Source organism: Lonchura striata, chromosome 2, assembly GCF_050655825.1.
Source record: "Lonchura striata isolate lonStrDom1 chromosome 2, ASM5065582v1, whole genome shotgun sequence".
Lineage (NCBI taxonomy): Eukaryota > Metazoa > Chordata > Aves > Passeriformes > Estrildidae > Lonchura > Lonchura striata.
The window spans coordinates 73,144,430-73,166,438 of NC_140704.1; the positions used below are offsets into that span (position 1 = coordinate 73,144,430).

General features: G+C 38.4%; 1 protein-coding gene across 3 annotated transcripts in view; it reads left to right on the top strand.

Annotated features, from left to right (window-relative positions):
• Positions 1-22,009, top strand: part of TPPP (tubulin polymerization promoting protein) — a 65,355-nt gene that overhangs the window by 13,748 nt on the left and 29,598 nt on the right. The gene's annotated exons all lie outside the window — the stretch shown is intronic.

A 22,009-nucleotide genomic window follows, 5' to 3' on the forward strand; every position in this document is an offset into this window, starting at 1 on the left:
TCTTGCCAAAGCTTGGCATCAGAAGATAGAGGCTAAGGTGGGGTATGTACTAAAAGTCAGTATTCTAACAGCAGTCATGATGTCCAGCACAGCACCAGCTCAGGTTTGAAGTGTAGGGCCATGCCAGACTGATGGTGACCTTTGGCTATGATGAACTAGGATTGTCTTGGTCATCTAATCTTATTTTTGTGACTGGAAATTTAGTGAAACTTTCTCCCCAGTTGAAAACCTAGGCAGACTTAGTCAGAAACTTATCAAATCTAAGAGAAGATATTAAAGGAAATATGTTAACAAGGAATTAATCTGTTATGGCATGTTCTGTATGAAGTCTCAAATAATTTTTTTGGTTTTGCTTTATGTGTAGAATTGGATTATTTTCCCTTTCGTATTCTCCTGGCATCTGATATGATAATCTTGTGTTTTCTGCTTTTTATTACTATACAAACTGTTTAAATTGTCTCACACATCATTGTGTTGAGGGACATGCATTTTGATGGGGTCCCTTAATTGTACCTGTAGTCTGTAGGAACACTTACTTGGCTTGTGCACTCAACTGTTGGGGTGTAATGCTGGGAGGACATGCAAACTGCATGGCTAACAAGGTAATTGGAAAATCTTGCTACAAGTGCTGACTGTTTAGACTGCATGAAACTGGAGAAAGGCAGAGAAGAAAAGACCTTTAATCTTGAAAGTTGTCTGTGTAACTTATATAGTTAGAATGACCTTACTTATTTGATTGATTTCTTTCTTTGTTTCTTTTCTCCTTGGAGATCTTATCTAGATAACTGAAAACAGTACACATGCACACTCCCACCCTCTTGTCCTTTTATCAGTCTCTACTTGAATGGAGTTAGGTATACTATCAGAGAGCTGGCTTATTTGAAATGGATGTTTAGGCTGTATGGTTTTGTTTCTTTCTTAATCTGTGATATTTTCAAATTTTCTTTGGCTAACATTTTGTTTTATTATTTTCTGTCGGTAAATATAATAGTGTTTCTTTCTCACATCAGTTTCTGAGCTCTTTAGTGACAAGATGACCCCATGATATGGCATAAACAGATGTGCTGCATTAGCAGATATAAGGAAGTATCAGGTTTGGTGACTGTTGGGGAAGAAGGAATCTGGTTCTGTTGCACAAGAGTGAATTGTAAGGTGACAGGTACCTGAGCTTCACAGGGAATGTTAGCAAATCCCTTTGCTGCTGTTGAATGCTCCCAGCTCATCTTGGTGTTTCTTGTCTTTGTCTCTTGAGGGGGAGTGCTAGCTCAGCAGTTTCTCAGACCTTGCTCCTGTGACCACTGTTAAGTGTTGTCATTTCTCTTGGAAGAGGCATACCATCTTTTCCTCTGTCCTGTTATCCTGGTTTAACCTCAGCCAGTAGCCAAGCCTCATCCAGCCACTTGCTCACTCCCCCACCAGCAGCACTGAGGAGAGAATTTAGAGCTAAAGCTGGAAAACTTATAGGTGAGATAAAGACACTGTAATAGGAAAAGCAAAAGCCAGGTGTACAAGCAAATCAAAACAAGGAATTGATTCACTGCTTCCTATGGGCAGGAGGTGTTCAGCCATCCCCAGGAGAGTAAGGCCCCATCACATGTAACAACTTGGGAATACAAACACCATTGCTCCAAATATCCTTCCTCTTCCTCCTTCCACTTCATATACTGACCATGATGCCATGTGGTCTGGAATATCCCTTTGATCAGTTGGAGTCACATGTCCTGGCTGAGTCTCCTTCCAACCTCCCAAGCACCCCCACATTCATTGCCAGCGTGGCAGCACAGAAAGCTGAAAAGGCCTTGTCTTTTCTGGATGTGCAGAAGTCCTGTTCAGCAATAACAAAAATATTGCTAAATTATCAACCCTATGCTTAGCACAAATTCAAAATACACACCCACACCAGCCATTGTGAAGAAAATGAGCTCTACCCTAGCCAAAACCAGCACTCCAGTATTTAGTAGCTTAGTAGATAACTGCATCAAATGCAAAAGTATCTTAGTTTTTTTATACGCATAACATATATTTTATGTATTCTCTTTTAAAATTATTTTGTTTTCAAATTATATTGCTTAAGTGGCATATGGGAACTGAGATTTGCTATCTTTATTAGGAAGGTCTGTATTTTTTGAATGTATGCTTTCAATAGGTCTATTTCCACAATTTCTTAACTGTTGGAGTTTTGTGGGTTTTTTACATTTTTATTCTTGAGTGTCAGCAATTCTTTTTAGTCTAGATCACATTTATTTCACATATAATATTTTAAGTTTTAAGTTTTAAAAAGGGAAGATGTGATGGCTAGAGAAACTCAAGTGTCAGTAATATGCTTTAACTTAGGAGGGCTAAGCATAAGCTGGATATACAGGATTTCTTGAGCATGTTCAGACAGCTGTTTTTCCTTGCTTTCTCTTCTATGTCACATTTAACCCTAAGCTCAAGGATAATGATAGATTTGGTAATACATCAAAGCAGGCATACTCATAATAAACTCACACTAATTTTTATTTTGCAAGTAGCTTTTTCCCAGCAGAGCTCTGTTTTGACAAACCAGGTTTTTCCCCATCTAAGTTAAATGTAAAACCTTAACCACTATAGAAGAATCTCCAACTCCTTCCAAAAGTGCAAAGTGCCTTCTATGCCTCAATAAGAATTCTCCTTATGGTTACCAGAAGGCTTTGTGCATCACTCTTGGTTTTGGGCTCTTGAGCTAAAGTGTTTCTCACAAGATTAGCCTCAACCTGGGATTCTTATGATCAGCCAAAGTGATGGTTCGGTGGGATGGGGCTGGTGGATTTTAGCAGTTGTAGGCTAGCCGGGGAACACAACAAATATTTTAAAAAATGTTTGCCATACCCAACCACAATTGCCATCTAGCATTGTATTAGACCTTCCAAACATATTTTCTGTTGGTTCTGTTACTGGGAAACCACTGTACCTAGTAGGGTTGTTTTCTAGCAAGCTATACTTACAGTTTATGACAATGGCACTTGTTGTTCAGACACTAGAAAATAATTAATCTAATAGAAATGTTCCTTATTTATGAGTAACTATGTATAAAGCCCACATTTGTTGTCTTGCTAACTTTCCCAGACTTCACTTATTATTCTAGTAGATATTGGCAAAATAGGTAGGAACTAAACATTGCTGATAGGGTAAAGTAACAAAGAAAATTATTAAGAGATATGTTTACCTAAGAGCTACTGGAAGATAATGTTTTATTCGGCTGTTGGCAACTTGCTGTGCTCCAGGAGAGGTTTTACCTCAGAAGTAATGAACGTCTTTATAGACTTAACACCCCCTCTTCACCTCTGCCAAACCAAGTGAACAAAACTTCTGAAAGTTTTAGATAATCTGTGGTACTTCTTGAAATCTGAGACCTATGTGTCTGTCTTTCAGAGATTAGTTCATTTGAAGTTAAGTTTAATGTTGTTATAAAGGTCGAAGAAATTCCATTGAGCCTTTGTTACAAATAAGAAAATAAGTGTAGAATACATGAGAATGTCAGGTCAGACTGAAATGTAGTTTGTCTGTTTATCTTGCATAAAAGGTCTACTGAAGGCCTTAATGTGAGCACAATATTTATATGTATTTGAGGATAAGCAGGAATAGTCTAATGCAAAGAATCCACAGTAGTAGACATGAAAGAATTATTGCTAGAATTGCATTATTCGGTAAGAAAATATGTAAATTGGGTGATTTCTCTGCTGCCCCCCCCAAATATTTTTTATAATAGTAATTTGTAGGGTCCCACAAGTCCTTCCAACTTGGTGGATTGTAATACAAGTTTGTTTGTTAAAATTGTTAGCTCAGAAAATACAAGAAATTAAGTAGCAAAGAATTTTAAATGGAATTACTTGAAATGAAAAGGTGAAGCTCCCTATGAGAGTAGACACATGTATGAATATTTATTATTTGAGTAGAGTTAAAACACTCACATTTATGCCAAATCTTTGGATTGCATTAATGCAGTTGGAATAGTCTTCAGTTCCTGTAAATAGTCTGCAGTTCTTTTCTTAATTTTTATGTTATAAAGCATACAATAAATGCATCTCTTATAATGTCATTAAGTTTCCACAAATCCTGTACTTGGAAGAGCAAAAGGAATTGTGAAGAGTGAATGACAGAAGTTCTACACTATCTTACAGGATGAAATCTGTTAAAAAATGTAGCAAAGCCAACAGAAGTGTACATAACTGTAAATGTAATTATGCAGTAAGCTTTCTTTTTTGTAGTTTCATGATATTGTACTCCTTTCTTCATGTGTTTCTTCGACTACATAAAACAGTAACACCATTTGCAGGGTAAATTTTAATTTCAAAGCTAGCCTAAAGTTACTTGCTTAAAGTTATGTAAAAGTCCCTTCTGCTATTTGGTACCAAGAAAACCTTTTCTTTGTAAATGGCAAAGGAAGCAACCCCTTCTCAGAAAAACACGGTTTATGGGATTGTTAAAAAAAAAAACAAGCCTGAAAATACTTCCTAGGAAGTGATTGTTTTTAACTGGTCCATAAATTCAGTGACATACTTGAAGACAAAGAATAAGTCACAGTCATATTCTATGGGAAAGGAAGTTTTCGTAAATTACTGTAGCTCTGTAGCTGAAGTATTTGTGACAGGACCAACACTAGTGCTCCGACTTCTTTTGTTACGATGATATCTTCAATTTCCCTGTAGCTCAAATTTCTGCTAAAATGTAGGAGTTTAGTATAAATATCTTAGTAATATTAGATCATTCAAAGCATTATTTTTTCCCATACTATCTGAACCTTATATAGACTTTTTTTTTTTTTTTTTAAATGAAAAGTGATAATGCAATCTGGGCCCACTGAATTTAGAGACATACAATATGCAGGCATGCAATAGCATTTGAAGATGGATGTTTTTCATGACAGTGGGAATTCCATGGGCATTTTTTCAGTCACCGAAACACTTGTCTGCTTTTTTAAAAAATTTCTTCATTAACTGTTTCTTTTCTAGTACTCTTCTGGAGTTCCAGAAGTTTGTAGGCTGTGTGTCTTGTATTTTGCTTGCATAGTGCAAGTATGGATTTAGTAAATCTTGTAGTCTTGGAGAAAGTAAGCTCATTGGTGACAGAGGAAAAGGGCACTGAAGAATTCTGCATTTGGTATGAAAAGCAACATGTGGCTGCATTCTTCTTATTTCAGAAGGATGGTCAGACACAACAGTCTAAGAACTTCAGGATTTTTGTATTAAGGAAAGCAGAACACCCAAGAATAATAGATGCTACTGAGCTTTTACCAGCATTCCGGCATGTTGCCATAGGAACTTAAATTTCTTTGTTTATTGAGGGTCAACAACTGCTCTGGGAAATTTGATACATTAGCTATGCAGTACACATACTCCACATGTTGTATGTAGTTAACATGGTCATAGTAATAGCCCCTATATAAATATCTCTGCTCTTATTTTAGAAGTGTTACCACTCAGCCCTGCAAGAATATGGTTTAAGCACTGCCATAAAACTGCTAACTCTGACATTATTAGATAGAAAAATAAAAATATTTCTGTTTACACTGGCATGTTACTATGGTTGCAGGCAGGCCTGGGTGACATCAGCCCTTGGATCCATTGTGAGCATTTATTTAGGTAGCCATGTCCATGGAAACATTTGTTTGTTTTGATGTTACTATGTGTTAAATTTTAAACAAATTTTTGTGGTTCTATACGGGATTGTTATTTAAGATTAGTTAAGCTGCAGAAGCTTTGTAAATATACCTTACTCCCTGCCCTCTAAAATATCTTGGTAAAAGATCAAGTGGAAGCATAATTGTCTTCTGAAATGCCATTAGTAGTTCCTGACGTTGCTTTGACATGTTTTCCTGTTGCTGAGGAAGCCATGTATTCTAAAGCCCAGAAAACTCTCCTCCATCTTTTTGAGAAAGGAAAGTTTTGTTCCCATGGAGAATCTTCACAACACAGTTTATTGTGCCCTGACTTTTGAGCAGACCCACCCGTGCACTGTCCTCACTGTCTTGCACACTTGGCTATTTAGCCTAATTCCCACAGCCTGGATCAGTCAGGTCCCTGCAAGAGTGCTTCCACCTGAGAACTGGGCTTAATGCAGCAATAGTTCATCGTGGCTGCAGGACTTGAAATGGGTAATGTTTGCTCTGAGAAGCTGGCAAGAAAACTCTTGGCAAGAATGAGTATGTGCTTTCCTCATTTGTCAACTGTAATATAATTGTTGTCTTTTCTTTGTATTGAATAAGTATGGTGCTTCTTGCTTTCTTTTTGTATTTGAAAGGACTAGTACTTTGACACCTGAGCTCATTCAAAACAAATACCTATCCATGAGGTTTCTCTGAAGTAAATAGTCTTTAATGGAGATTTTTACTGAAGCCTCTCAAGGTTTTCAAGTATTTAAATAGGTATGAAGTGGTCTTTGTATATAAATTAAGTACCTAGTAGTTGCAAGCTGTGTTTTACATCCCTACTGGAGACATTCTTTTGACAGTGACATAGAAAAGGATTTTTGTAATCCTACTTTATGCATGAAGTAGGCATAGCTGTTAACTTTTGTACTTTAGTATGCCTGCATCAGGAAATCAGTTTTAAGTGGCTGCAGAACATTATGCAGAGCAAAATCTTTTCTGGTAAGTCTCAGGCAAATTGTGAAGTTATACATTTTTAGGTAGAAATGTAGGTAAGTTTCAACAGAAAGTGTTATTTTTTGCCACATCTATATTTTAATTGAAATTAAGATCCAATTGCCTTTTTTTGCCTAAAGAGCCAAATGTAACATTGCCATTTGTACTTAATCCTTTAAAAAGCTTTTAATTTAAAAAAAAAAGGAGGTATTCTCTGTCTTCTGCCAGGAGGCATAAATTCTAAATATAAAACAATGATAGCATATGAGAAGGAAGACTTTTAAATTTGCTTGCTGTAACACAGGCATGTTTTATGCATGTATAATGGGTAAATTTTGTACCTGTAATGATGTTTGCTGATTAGGATTTTAAAAACACCATTTTGCAGGACATCACATGAGAACCTATAGATATGGTGGTGAGTGATTAATTTCCCAGCTGATATGGAATGCTGCATGATATCATACACAGTACTATATATAGCAGCTTCCTTGGTATTTACCCCACTTTGTGGCCTATTCCACGTGTGTTTTACATAAACTTCTGCTGGCTTAGAGTAGAAGTCAGTTGTTTTGGTTTTTGTTTTTTTCAGGTCAGCCTATTGCACCATAATTTAAAACTACCTGCTTTTCATCTATAAAAGCAGCTATGTGGAATCTGCCTTAGTTTTAATGACTAAATAAACTAAGTAACAGGAAAGTATTTTCCAGATTGTTAAATATTAGTTTTGATTTCAAGGATTGAAGTAGAAGATGATTAAGATGCAGAGGACAAGGCAGCCTTGTCTGCAGCAACCAGGTGATTGTAAAGTTTAAGATCCTGAGGGGAATGATCAATATTAACAACAGAATTACAGACCTGAACTTCAGAAGGGCAGATCTTGGCCTCTGCATTTTCTCTCTGGTAGAGGTGTTCAGGAGAGCTGGTTGGTCTTCAAGGCAGCTTCATCAGAGCACAAGTACATTTCATTCCCATGTGCAGGAAGTCAGGCAAGCATGGCAATGGGCAAGCAAGAGTAAACATGGAGCTTCTGACTGGGCTGGACCATGAGAAGGAGGAACACAAGAGACGGAAGCAGGGAGAGGAATAAAGCCCATGCATGAAGAAACAGAGTGAGCAAAGTTGAAGTTCAGGCCAATCAGCATAACCTCAGTCCCTGGGGAGGTTATGAAGTAAATCCTTTTGGAATTCCTTTCTTAAAACAGAAAGGACAGGAAGGTGATTTGGAGCAACCAGCATGGATTTGCTAAGGACCATTTATGCCTGATTGACCTCATTGCTTTCTCTGATGAAATTACTGCCACTGTGGGGTAAAGGGTTGTAGTTAGTATACATTGATTAAAGCAAGGACTTGACTCCCGTCACAGCATCACCAAATAGGTGAGGTATGGGCTGGAGAGTGGACCAGCAGTCTAGGTGGCAGCTCTGGAGGTGGTGATGGTGTGAGTGTCGTAGTTTAATAACTCCAGCTAGAAAATAAGCCCCGTGTAGCCACTCTGTTTCTACCACCAGTGGGATGAGGAAGAGAATTAGAAGGGTAAGAGTGAGCAAACTCATGGGTTGAGTAAAAACAGTTCAGTAGGAAAAGCAGAAATCACTCACACAAGCAAAGCAAACTAAGGAAAACTAAGGAAGTAATTTACTCCGTCCCTTGGGCAGGCAGGTGTTCAGCCATCCCCAAAAAAGTAGGGCTTCATCATGCAGCATAGTGACTTTAAAAGATGTCCCCCACTTCCTCCTTCCCAATGCTTGTATGCTGAGCATGATGCCGTATGATATGGAATATACCATGGCTCAGTTTGGATCAGCTGTCCTGACTGTATCCCTTCCCAAATCCTTGCATACCCCCAGCCTTCTTGCTGAAGGAGAAGCAGAAAAGGCCCTGAAGCTGTTTCAGTGCTACCCAGCAATAACAAAAACATCTCTCTATATTATCAACACAGTTTTCAGCACAAATCCAACATACCGCTTCATACTAGTCACTCTGAACAAAAATTAACTCTACTCCAACCAAAACCAACACAGATGGAAAACTTCTGAAGGTGAGGTGACAGTAGTCCTTGCAGTGAGTGTGAGTTGTGGCAGCAAGGAAGGGTAGCTACATACTGGGCTGCATGAGTCTGTGTGGTCAGCAGGTCTGGGGAGGTGACCCTTCCATTCAGTTTGAACTTGTAAGACTGTCTTGGAGTGCTGTGCCCAGTCTGGGGCTCTCCTGTGAAGGAAATAGATTGATACACTGGAAGAGGCCTGGTGCAGGGCTACCAAGATGATCAGGGGGCTGGTTGTGGTGCATGGTGACGTGTAGAATAAACATAAGTTTCTTTGTGCTTCTGTATAGGCAGTAGAAATTAACTTCTTGTTCTGAAATTGGACTGGAAATTTTATAGGGAAAAAAATTGTGTGTATGGATGTTATTTACTCCTCAAACTAGATGTGACCTAGAAATCCTTCATCTCAGAAAGAGGATTAATACACTATACATGTTGCAATTAGATATATTTAATCTGCCTATGTGTGTAAAACTACTTAAACAATTTAGATGTAGTCTGCTTGGGATGTGATGTTTGAGAATGGAAGTATGCTCCATCTGACATGGTGTTTATCATTCTTCAACCTTTATGTTTGTCTTTCCTTAAAAAAACAACAGTGGCTTGACTTGGAAGAGCTTAATTCATGTATTCTTTCCATTATTGAGATTTTTAGGAGGACTTATTTGCAACAGGATTGAAGCAAGTCTCAATAAAGACTGGACATTAAATCCTCACCAGGATTAGTTAAAATAGTGGTATAAAATTTCTGGCATTATTGAAGTGAAAGTGCTTTATTGTTTTCTTTTGTGTGGGTGTGCCCATGCACGTGCCTAAACCAAAGGAACACAAATGAAATCCAAATTTTATATGAAGCTTCATCTCTGTTTCTGACTTTCTGCAGACTTCTAATGCATGTACATGTATTCCCATGAATTTATAAACAAAGAAAATACAGTTTTGGTATGGAGTTCTGGTACAATGCCCCCCACACCCCAAAAGAGGGCAGACTTTCTCTTTGAATTTTTTTTTTCCATGTTACAGTCATTGTTTGTTTCTTATTTTTACAGAGGTTGGGGATATTACCAGCAGATTGATAATTTTCAAAACCTTGTTGAGACTATGAATGTTGGTGCCGATTGTGCAGGCTCCCAGAACATTTTAATTGCGTCAAGGAATCTCCGTGGCAACTTTTTCTGGGAGGATGTGCTGTTAGATAGTGAAGTTTTATGGCTGAAGGAGCAAATGTAGGAAGGCATTCTGTTTCAGCAAGGAAAGCTGACTGCAGCTGACAGTGTAGCCAGGAGTAATGTGGCTAAGGTGTTGTACCCTTCTAGTGAGCAGTAAGAAGAGCAGCTCACCTACTGCCTGTCACCAGTGGTTTTGGCAGTGCTGGGAGCGTCCCTTGGGTCAGGCAGGGGCTGTTGCTGTACTATCTGGACGTTTGTAATTCAGGAAGGAAAACCAACCAGACGATCCTACCTGCAGCGTTTTGCATCCTTAAGTTTCTGCCTGAGCTGTGGAGCAGCTTTAAATCAATCCCGAATCTTTGTCAGCGATGGCAATTGATGTTCCTGACATCTTCTTACCTTTTAAGTGTATTAGTTGTAAATTCTGCCATGTTAATGTTGAAGTTGATAAAAATGTCACAAAGTGAAGCAGAGATAATAGAACAGGAGAGTCTTTAAATGTTAAATAAGTAGAAAGGTATTGACAGGCAAATATTTTACTGCTTTTATGCTGCACATGAGCTCTTCAATAAATGTTCAACATGTGTGAGGAACTGAATCAAGAGCTGCTGGCTGAAATATTGTCAAGGCTTTGTTTGGTCAGATTTTCCTAATGTAATTCTAATTTTTCATAGTTGCCTTAGGCCATTATCATGAAAGCATGTGCATTAGACTAGACACTTGATGGAAGACTCCACGCTATTTTTCAGACATCCACATTAAAATATTGGATAGCTCCAGGCCTCAAACCTGGTAAACTTGTATTTACATGGCAACTATATTCAGGTTAATTGCTTGTTGAAGTTTCATATCTGCCACACTGAGAATTTAAAAAACAGTCCCTTCAAAAATTGGGAAAATAATTCTGCCTCAATAATGTCCTTTTTTCATACAGCATTGGTTATTTTTTCTCCATTGACTGATCCTGCACCTCTACAACCAAGAGAATTTTACAATCAATAAGAGCTTAACTTCACTGGGAACAGGAGCATGTCCTCTGTGCCTAATGAATCTTGAAACTAACACAACTTCTTTATATTTTTGCTTTTGCTCCAGCACTCTCAGCGCCAGCACAGATTTCCAATAGGTGTTTACAGCCAGCTCACTTTCCCTTTGCTGGATCCTGTATAGCAAAGGACAAATGGCAATGAAGGCGAGACCCACGTGGATGGGAGGGTTTCTTTGTAGCCTTGGTTGGCTGGTTGCTTCTGAAAGTCACATTTGCCTCTGTCAATAACTCAGAATCCCTTCTATCTTCACATCTTGGGCAATGCCTTGGTGATCAGGGGTATAATCTGTGTGTCCAAAGGGCACAATGGGACAGTCTTACGGAGTTCAGCTGTCATTGCAGTGGGATCTCCAGCAGTGGGCTGAGCAGACAGGTGCCTTTTTTCCTTTTCTTGGTGATCGCATGGCATTGAGATCACCAAGACATAGCAGATCAGAAAGCAGCAGGCCTCTTTCTACACCATGGCCCAGGTCCTCTCACCATAAGAGGGCTGTCCAGACATCAGGGAAGAAGGGGAGGTTTGTGGGGGAGATTAAGATGGGGGAGATTAAGCGGTGGAAAATACCTTGAGGCAAAGTTGTTCCAGTGGAGCCAAGAGTTGGTTGTGAAAGCGAGGGCACTCAGTGTCCATTTGGAATGTGTGATATTCCTGAAGTCTAGTAGGTTTTCTTGGTGCTTTTCCTTCCCAGGAATTGGTTGTGGAGAGCCTTTTGGGAATGGTGCTGTGCTGTGTGCAGACTGCCCAGCACAAAGCTCCCGCAAGCTTGCCAGGGGCTGTGGTGCTGCAGGAGTGAGCCCTGTGCAGCTTCAGGAGTGTGGTGCTGCACTGCCCTGCTATGGAGCCCTTTGCACTGTGCTGGGTGCAGAGCTTTTGTGACATTTGCTTGGGTTTGAACTGTGAGCTTTGAGGAGGGATGGTCATGTGTGCTGACAGAAAATGAGGAACACTGCCTTGGCAGCACTGAATTGTCTTTCCTTTTCTTTGCCTCTACTTTGTTCTGGAGGGAAAAGTCCTGCAAGTGTGGGAAATCTTTCAGTCTCACACTGTTACCTTATTTTCATGATTATGGCTTCTATCCTCTTGGCATTAGAGTTGATTTTATGGGCTCTTTTGAGTCCATAAAATTCATGCAGTTTTCCTGCTGCAAACAAGCCAAGCCAGTGCAGCTGCAGAGCTTTCAGTTCATACATTTTTCCTTGGCAAACTGCTATATACTTCTGTTACCTTATTATTGTGTCATTAAATCCTCAGAACAGTTGAAAGTTTTCTACAATGCTCTTCTTCTAGGCAGAAATGTAGAAGACTCTGAAGAAAAGGATAAGTCACCACCATCGTCTGGTGAGCAGGAGCCAGCACATCTGTTAGTCTCTGGTGTTACAGGAGAGCATTGTACCACTTAGTGCCATTTGTGATCATAGGCATCAACAGCTGCAGAACACTGGTGATCTTTGGCACCAGGCTGTGACTCTCATGACACATGACAACACTTGCTTCATTGCCCAGATGTCTTGGATCTTTATTATATGCCCTTGAGTTGCAAATATTGTTTAAAAATTAAAATAAGCTAACAAGTAGTTACTGTACTGTCAATATGGTGTTTTTAATGGTATGAAGATGCAACTGATAGCTTTTATATAATTATAATTGTGTACAAGAGAAGTTGTTTTTCTTGAAGTTAACAACAGATAATACAGTGATACTGTGATACAATAGTAATTCATTACAGCACAACTGAAAAATTTATGTGAGAAAACAAAATGGGTCTGTTCTTATTGTCTACAATCTATCTCAGGTATACAGCATCTCTAGATATACTCCTTACAATTCCGAGTACAGTACCAATTAACCCTGGATTTAGATTTGAGGTGTTTGTTGCTCTCTGTGGGGTGGTGTTTGTTAAACTGAATGGAACAAAAAGTGCTGAGAATGGAGGGTTTTTCTGACCCAAACCAGTGTGAGAGTGGTCTCTGCTGACTAGAGGATCCTAGAATAGAGAGTTGGGCAGTTCTTACTCATCATATGCAGTCTGTATTTCACTGAAAGGTGTTAGGTGTTTGCTTCTGCTAGAACAAGCCTCTGTGGTATGGGCTGTTTAAAAAGTGAAGACTGCAGTATTTACCATCAGCTCTCCCATCGCTTTCTGTGCACAGCAGCTACTGCTGCTGCATACTTAAGATAGTTTGTGTTACTAGGGGAATACAAAGAGTCCTATTTTGATACTCCTTTATGGGCTGTCTTCCTGTGTTGCAATTTTAAACAGGTAGTAAGTAACTTTTCTTCCAAATTTAGGGTGTTTACATTTTCTTCCTGTCATGGATGCTGTATGGAAATAGATGCCTGAGGCATTTTTAATCCAAGTGGAGATCAGCATGTGTCAAACTGTTTGCATTTGGCATGGTGCCAACAGAAAGTTTTTTAAGTTTCTAAGCAGTATGCATTGATTAGTGTTTTCAGTGCTAAGAGAGGATTTCTAGGGAGGATGTTTTATTTGATTTTTTTTTTTGGCATATTTTTAATTTTCAGCAAAAAATTTAACAGGTGAGCTGGTATTCATGAAAGAGCCTATAAGTAGAAAAAATAAGAAAGAGGGAGTAATTTGGCATTTATAGGTTCTGTCTTTTTTTAGTCTAAAGAGCTTTCTAGGTTGAGAGATAGGTTTCAAGTCTAACAGAACAATATGAGAAGGTAGAGAAAGGTATTTATAGTAAAAGAAAATATGTACCTCATACAGTAGCCACTCTATTAGGTGATTGTCCTGTGTATATCCAGAAATAAAGAATTTTAATTCTATATGTCAAATGAAAATAGTGGTGAATTAACTGTCTGAGATTTGACTTCAGGACATTTTTAATGCTAATTATTAGAGATAATGGAATGGTGTGAATACAAATCTAAAATGAAGGACTATAATCTAATTAAATTATTTTTTTCTTCCCAGTAAGTCCTGATACTAATTTAAAAATAACAATGAAGAATATTCAATTTAGTAGATCCTTTAGAGAGCCAGTGCATGGAGGGCATGAAGAAGGAGAAGGAGAAAAAGGACAAGACATACCCAATTTCCTCCATCTTGCCCCCTTTGAACTCCTAATCTAGAATCCTAAAATTCTACTTTTGCACCCATGCCACACTTAATTATTACTTATATAAAACATTCAGAGGTTGTAATTCATCCTGTAAGATTGAAAACTCTTTTCCATGGACAGAGATCAGAGACAAGTGTCTCTCGGGGCTCTGTACAGGGGGGTTCCTGACCCCCTGCCAGGGTCCCAGACCTTCCAGGGCAGCCAGAGGAATGCACCAGATTCCCACATTTCCTGATGTAGTTTTATGTTCTTTGCCCAACAATACACTATCTCATGCATGCTTGGAAGATTGTTCCTTTTATTTCCCTTTTAGATGCTACACTGTGTCACCCAGTCATTGGCTTCCTTGTCTTTGAAAGCCATAGTCCAGATGGACAGTGAAGTGATGGTAACCTGAGGTAAACAGCAGAGGTATATAAGAGCAGTCCGATTTAAGGACTACCCATAGAGAGCTGGACTTCTTTAATGTTAAAGGCATTAACTTGATGTTATTTGACATGACATTTGCTCTTTTTGGAAATTTTTCAACTCCATTTGTCAAACTTGGAGGTAAAGATGATGACGCATTTTCTGGAGACAGTTACCCAAATAACTTAGGCCAAGTGTTGATTAGATTTGTATATGTGCTTGCCCCAGGTGTGATCTCCTAATCTTGGAAGAAGTCTTTTGCTGAAGAGCACAGCTTCTGCAACATGCATAGGGATTTTTAAAGGGGTTACAGTATTGACTAATCTCTCCAACAGCATTGTTAATTGCCATATGCTGTTGTTTTTAGAAAAGGAAGCATATAAAGTATACCTCGTTTGCATGTACTCAGAAGATTTCTGCCCAGAATTTTTGCTTGTCATCTTCGTTGAGCTCCATTTGAAAATCTGGAGATTTTTTTGAGTTTTGAAGTGTGAGAGGATTTGGCTTCTAATGCCTCTGAAGGTGTGGATACCCTATAACTGCTGCAGGTTAGATAGACATAAAAACTTAGTAATTTTTGTAGCTGTAATCTCAGAGCTTTGTTTGTGTAGGGACAGGGTACTCTGTAGGTGTAGGATAAGATGTTCAGGACTGTGTAAAACTTGCTTTTATTGTGTTCTACCCTGTCAAACCTTGTTAAGTAATTGAAGGAGAGCATTTGCCTGAATCATTTGCTGTTGAATTTCTCTAGGTTTTGCTGTCCTTACTATGAGACATTAAATAACCATAAATATATCTGTGGAGAACTTAAGTTAGTTTAAATTGACTACTTTTATAAACATTCCTAATGTAGAGGTTCTGTAATAAAAAAGACCAACATGTAAACCTGCAAAGATGTTTGTCTGTTGTGTGTTTTGGGAGGTTTCAGAGTAGACCTGCACAGGCTGGTACATGCAGCAGAAAACAGAGCTGAACTGAGTGTATATACATGGCATTGTGTTAATCTATTGGTTTTGTACCATCCTATTTTTTTGCAAGAGCCAGTTTGCTTTGTGCTTTATAGATTGTGAGGATGTACTATCTGTGTTCTTCATTCAGCAAATTTTGTTCCACAAATAAGTTAGTATACACCTGGAAAGTAAGACAGTTTTCTGACATGCATTGGGATAAGAGCACAGAAGCCTAATACTAATTGCACCATTTCCAATTCCACAAGTCCACTATTTAGAAAACTCGCCCTTCTATACAAAGCATTGTGGGAATAGATACATTGAATATTGTTGCACCAACATGTCAGTGGATGACAGTTTGGAGCAATACTTTGTTGCTTCTGCTGGTGAAATCAGAGGCTTTGAAAAAAACAGTTTCAGAATTGAGATAGTAATCCAAGAAAAATGGACATGAAGCTTCATTTTCTGAATGTAAGTATCTGAGAGTTGCTGGAAATTGCTAGTGTAAGAATGTACTAATTTGTGTTTGTAGATGAAAAGTACCCTTTTGTACAAAGCAGAAATCAAGAGGGCAGCAAATCCCACCCAGCATTGGCTCGATACCTTCCTTCAGTTGGTGTTGGTCTAGATAAGTCACAGATTTCCAAAAGAGTATATGCTTGCTCGTTTATAGTCTCCTCTCTGCTTTCACAATTCATTCCAGCATCTTGGAGTCCTCCAATTGTTCCTGATCATTTTGATTTGCAACTATGGGGTTGCAACTACATGGGTAAACTTCCCTTTATTGTAAACTTTTGCATGTTTTGAGTAGAGAAGTATGATGTAAATGAGAGAATATCTGTATTGGTATCAACTGTCATAATTTTCTGCCTTTCTTTTGGATTGGTTTCAGATGCACATGAGTCGTCATTGTAAAGACTGATACACATCTTCAATCCAGGGGAGGTGATAGATCTCCATAGAGAATTTTCTCTCGCTGTTTATAGCTTTCACAAAGTGCCAAGACATTATTGGCATTGAGTGTTCTGCAGATTCTGTGGCACAACTGAGAGTTACATTTGGAAAATATGTTCCCTGCACTGGACTCAGAGAGGATCAGTCTCTCTCACCCCGGGAGTCAAAATGGCTTCTTTTTGAAGCTGGAGGTAGCTTTATTGTATCTACTTGTTTGGCAGGCTTTCTCTGTTGTTGGGGTTTTTTTGTGAGGAGATGGATAAAGCTCTGTGCTTTGCCTATGTTGAATTATTCTGGTCTCTGAGTTCACAGACATGACTTAATTACTTGTGAGGTGTACTGGGGCTTCATACAGTTGTTCTTGGTTATGATTTGTAGGGGGATTTTCATTCAGATTGAGGGTTGCATTTTCAATTGCAACAACCTTGTGCAGAGATGAAAAGTGTCTACAGATTGCTTTTGAGGTATATGAAGTAAATGGTCAGATGCATTAGCTATTTTTTCCCTAAGCTGTGCAAAGGTAGATATCTATCTCCGCAAGTTATGGTAAAGATAAAGGCATAGCAGAAGAACTTATTAAAGAATATTCCCTGCATTGACAGTAGCAGACATATGGATTTGGTTTGTGGCTCTGTAGTGGAAACAAGATGCTCTCATGTGTAAATGTTACAGGGGCTTTGCTGCTCTATAATTTAGCCTTACCAATTCCCATCTGCACTTTTTAAAAATAGTATTGTTCTCTTCAAATGCTCTCCTACTCTCATTTGTAATCTGTTTGAGATACTGTTTTGGCCACAGTCTACCTATTCTTCTGTTTTGCTTTTTGTTTTGTAAAATGAGAATGTTGCCAATGCAGACAATTCCATTTCTAATTGCTGTTTCATAAGACATGAAGATACGAAAGACATGGGGAGCAGAACATCATTCTGGATGTTGTCATTTTGACATAGAGTGAGATCTCCTTTGCAAGGAGACACAGAATGGGAAATTCTCCAGGCTTAGGGATTGTATATTTAGAACTTTGCTGTCACCATCCAATTTTCCCTTTCATATAGGAAGACAGTCATCCAGTAGGGGAGAAATATGCAGTCTCTCCATTATTTCTATTATATTTCTTGGTTTTTTCGAAAGAGAAAATATCTGGTTTTTGCTCTGTGCATAACTGCAGTCTGTAATCTCCTTTCTTGAAGGTCGTGATTTGGTCCTTGGCTGTTGGTTGTGGCAAACAGTTTTGTGGCTTTCTCTGCATGTGACCTATGGATATGGACTAACACTGTAGTTAGTTTCTTTTTTTTCACTTGGTGTGTCATTCTTGATTTCACACCTTTCTGTCTCCAACCATGGTCAATGACTCTTACACACTGAGATTGTGCTGGCATCAGTTAACACCAGCTGTCTATTTTTAATGCTGCCACCTTCTCATATTGCCAGCAAAAAATGTTAGCAGATATATACATACATCCACGTTTTCTCTCTGTCATCAGGATCACTGAAACAACCTCTTTCACAAACACATACTTTTTTACTTAGAGAGTTCCCTATCATTGAGCTGTCACTGGATTCAGAAATTGCTTTTGTGGTTAGATGTGATTTGACATGGAAAACAATCCAACTCTGTGAAATCATTTGAAAAGCTGGAATGGTGCTGTTGTAAAACCATCTGACAATGATATTTTCTTAGTGAGACAATCTGATAAAACTCTTTAAAAAAATTAAATTCAGTATAATTAAACTCTAAAGGAAAATTCCACCTTGAATTAGAGGACTGCTGCTCTGCCTTCCATAGTTGCATTTTAGTTTTAGCAATGAGTTGCTTACTGCTGAGCTTGTCTGCTGAGCTGGCTGCAGCTCACAAATATATAAAGCTGTGTTGCTTTGTTTAAATTATGCTTCAGAAATAACAATGCAAAGATGTTTTTGAAAAATACATATGTTGCATCTGGGTTCATTGTGCCCATAGAGAGGTGCAGCTGCTGGCACCAGGCATGAGAATACAAGAGCTGGGTCTTTGTTTCAGAAAGCTCAAGAATCTATTTATTACCCCTGGGGAGGAGGGGCGGATGGAGAGGAAAGACTGGGCAAAGGCAGAGTCATGGGGTTTTTATAGGGTATTGCAGGGGCGGAATTAGGGTTCAGGTCAAGGGAGGACTTATTAGCAACACAAGAGGGATAGTATCAAATTCCTGTCTCTTAGGAACAGGGGCATTATATGTATATGTATAATATTTCTTATGTAAAATATTAAATGGTATTGTACCTTTTTCACAAAAAACTCACCAAAAACCTGTCTGCAACTGGAAATATTTACTTGGAAGGTAGGGAGGAATGTCTTGGATCTGGTTACCTCAACTATCAGACAACACTTTCTGAATTTCTTGGCCAAGAAATACAAGTAAACTTGCTGTATCCTGGCACATGGATGGTGATTAACAAACAGCTGCCATGGCTGAACAGTGGACTGAATATGCTCTACATGTGTTACTCATCCCCTTTCCTTCATTTTTCTTGTCATCAGCCAGAGACTTCTTTTCTTTATATTGACCAGTGTAATTTCTTAATTAGGATGGGAGTTTTTTCAGAGGTCTCACTGAAACAGTGATCCAGACACCTTTCTCCATAGGGTCAAGCAATAAAATGCTCAAGCTGCAATTGTGGTTTTACTTGAGCTTCACAGTAATTTAAAAACATGTCCCTACAATACTCTTTGCCTTGCCACCCTTTTGCATTGTACTTTGTGTGCTGCTCTGATCTGGATTGGCTGAATGTAGGAAAAATGGCTAAAAAATGTGATAGTTCTTAAATTCCTGTCTGAGGATTTAAAATCCCTCATAATATTAGACATTGTAAGGATACGCAGCTAGAGTTTTTCTTGAAACATCACGGTATCTGAGGAGGAAAATAAGGAAGAAATTCCAGGAAAGTCAGTAGCACAGAAAAGTAGGGGTTTTGTTTTAATGTAATTTTAAGGGAAAACTGAGAGGAGACAAATTTTTGAGTAATATGTTGTGAGACTGAAGCTTGGATGATCACTCTTGTTCCATAATAAAGAGTTGGATTCAGTTGTTATTCTGTCCCTTGTGCAATGGTTTACTTTCAAAGTCCAGTTCAATTCTCAGTGAAAGTATAATTTAAGCTCTAATATCTTGAGACTAATGGAGTTAAGATCTTACTATGTCCAATCCTATTTAATAATGCCATTGTTCTTTGTCCCCCTGAGTTTGAATTTTGTCTAAATCAAGTAGGATGTCATACCATATAACCATTCAATTATCTAGTTCTTAGATATGAAGCTTTTCTGGTTTGGGTCTCATTAATAAAAACAGCACCGTCTTATGTAACTCTGTTTTCTATTGTAAAAATTCTGCTTTTTATTCCCCTGTCAAATGTCATGTCCCGTTCTTGGTTAACTGATCTCATCAAAAAAGGTAATGTCTTCCCTGAATGTCAACTCAGCTAAAACACTGATACTGTATGTAGAGAGAAAGCAGTTAGGAAGGCTACTGGTTACCAAAAGCCTGAGGGTGCTAATATGAAAGTTCATTACATTGTGTCTCTTTTCCTATCTCTGAGTGCCATGTATTTATATAAATTCAGGTTAGTAATATAAAAAAAGTCCTGAAAAAGAGCTAGTAATCTGAAAGCTGTCCTTGAGAATATTTTGTTAGTCATACTTAACAATTTTGTATAGTTTCTATAGATTAACTGCTTGGGATAAAATGCATTCACTTCTGCTTAGAAGATGTTTGGCTATGCAACGTTGACCTTACTCATGGTCATAGCTTGTCGCAATGTTCTAGAACAGTGTTTGTGTTGGATGTTGTTTCATTATACTTCAATTTGTCTCATTTTCAATCAAATGTTTTCACACTAGGTGTGAAATCAAAAGAAAATCAAGATAAACCCAAATGCTGGTTTCTTGTTTTTTTTTTTTGTTGTTGGTTTTTTTGTTCTGGGCCGTGCATGAGACGTGTCAGCTCACATGGGATTGCTGGTCAGCTGTAGAAGGATACCTTATCTGTGTATCCTACTTCTCTTTCCCTGAGTTATCAGGCAGTGTGTTCATGTGCACTGCTTTAACTGGTGGAGAAAGTACAGGTGATGTTGGTTCTTTGCCCTGTCCTCTCAGCTGTAAAGCCTTTGCCCTAAGCCCCTGCACTTCAACAGCAGAAAGAGCTTTTGAAACTTCAGTGGTTTGTGTCATCTTTTTCAGCTCTCTGAAGATAAAATGGTAAGTATTATTATATGAAAAAGCTTCTCACCACTACCTTGTGGGGTAAGCTCAGCCTGGGGAAGACAGACAGATGAAGTGATTTGCTATTAAGAATGCTTAGTAAATCTTCATCTGTTCTTAACTGCTTTAATTTATTTATTTGAGGCTGACTTAATGAGCACTATGACATCATCCTCTTGGATTTTTGTATTTTGGATATGCTCAGCAGTGTCTCTGGCAGCTGGGCACTGTATTGGGTTGTTTTCACTGTGGTTAGTTTCTGATCCCTTCCCCTATGGTCTGTCTGTATGCCTAGCCTAATACATATCTTTAAGATGACAAGAGCCAAAGAGAACTGCAAATAATTTGAGCCTTCTGAAGAAGAAACAAGCATAGAAGCCTGATTTTGAAGCATTGTCTTTCTGCTTCAGCACTAGTTTGTCCCCTACCATTTGTATCTAAGACCTGTCTGCAGCCTCTTTTTTTAATTGCTCCTAATTTCCTACATTTATTTGTACTTTGGCCAATATTTGTGCTAGTTCACTCACTCCTGCCATGTCCTTTAATGTCTTAACTTCCACCCAAATTGTGCTGTCAAACAGTATCAATCCTTCATATACCCAAGGGATGGATTTCTGTGTTACTGAATGACATTATCTGCAAGTTGTATGTCATTTATTGGATTCTTTCACAGGAGTAGACAGCATTCTAAGGAGTGATAAAATTTTCTTCTATCTGTTGTGTGTGTAATTTGGGTAGAGTCTACAGGATTGACAACCAGAAGATGGATAGCTCTCTTCTATAACAAGGAAAACCTGAAGTACTCCCGAGAGTACTTGGTAGCACATGTTTCTATCTTTTCCAAACTCTGGTCCATGCCTGTCATGCCAAATACACTTGCAAACTCCTTTAATGTAAATTGGGGTGTGTGCTTCTTCAGGGCACAGTTTTCCTAATACTTCTTATCAGTAGTTAACCATTACATGAATCTTCATTATTAAATGTTCAAATGTAACATTATTTTTGTTTTCTTAAACTGAAGAAAACCTCAAACAAATGTGAAATAATTGGATTCTGCTACTCTGTTTAGCTAATTTAATCCTCTAAGCTGTGTACAGCTATCAGACCTACTGTCTGCTTGGACGTTCTCTTTTCCTCATCCTCTATAAATCCCATTAAATCTCTGTAACCCCTTTAAGTCATTCTGGGATTTGCTTTCTTTTGGAAGCTTTTACTTAGTAATGTTTTTGCCAAATCATAGTATTTCTCCAGTCCCCCTTCATTCCCTTCCCTATACTTTTTTATCTGATAGGTTCATAGCTGTTTGGTTTGTCTTTTTTTGAATTTCAGATTTTATTTTAAAGGAAACTGATTTTCACCATGAGTGAAGCACATAGGATAGAAAAAAAGTCAAGAGGAGATAAGTGTTAACAGAGTTTTCATAAGAGAGGCCTAAAATTACTTAAATTGCAATTAAGTCAAATCAGCTGCTGGTTTAGTGAGCCGTTGATGTCCTCTTGCTTCAGATTTT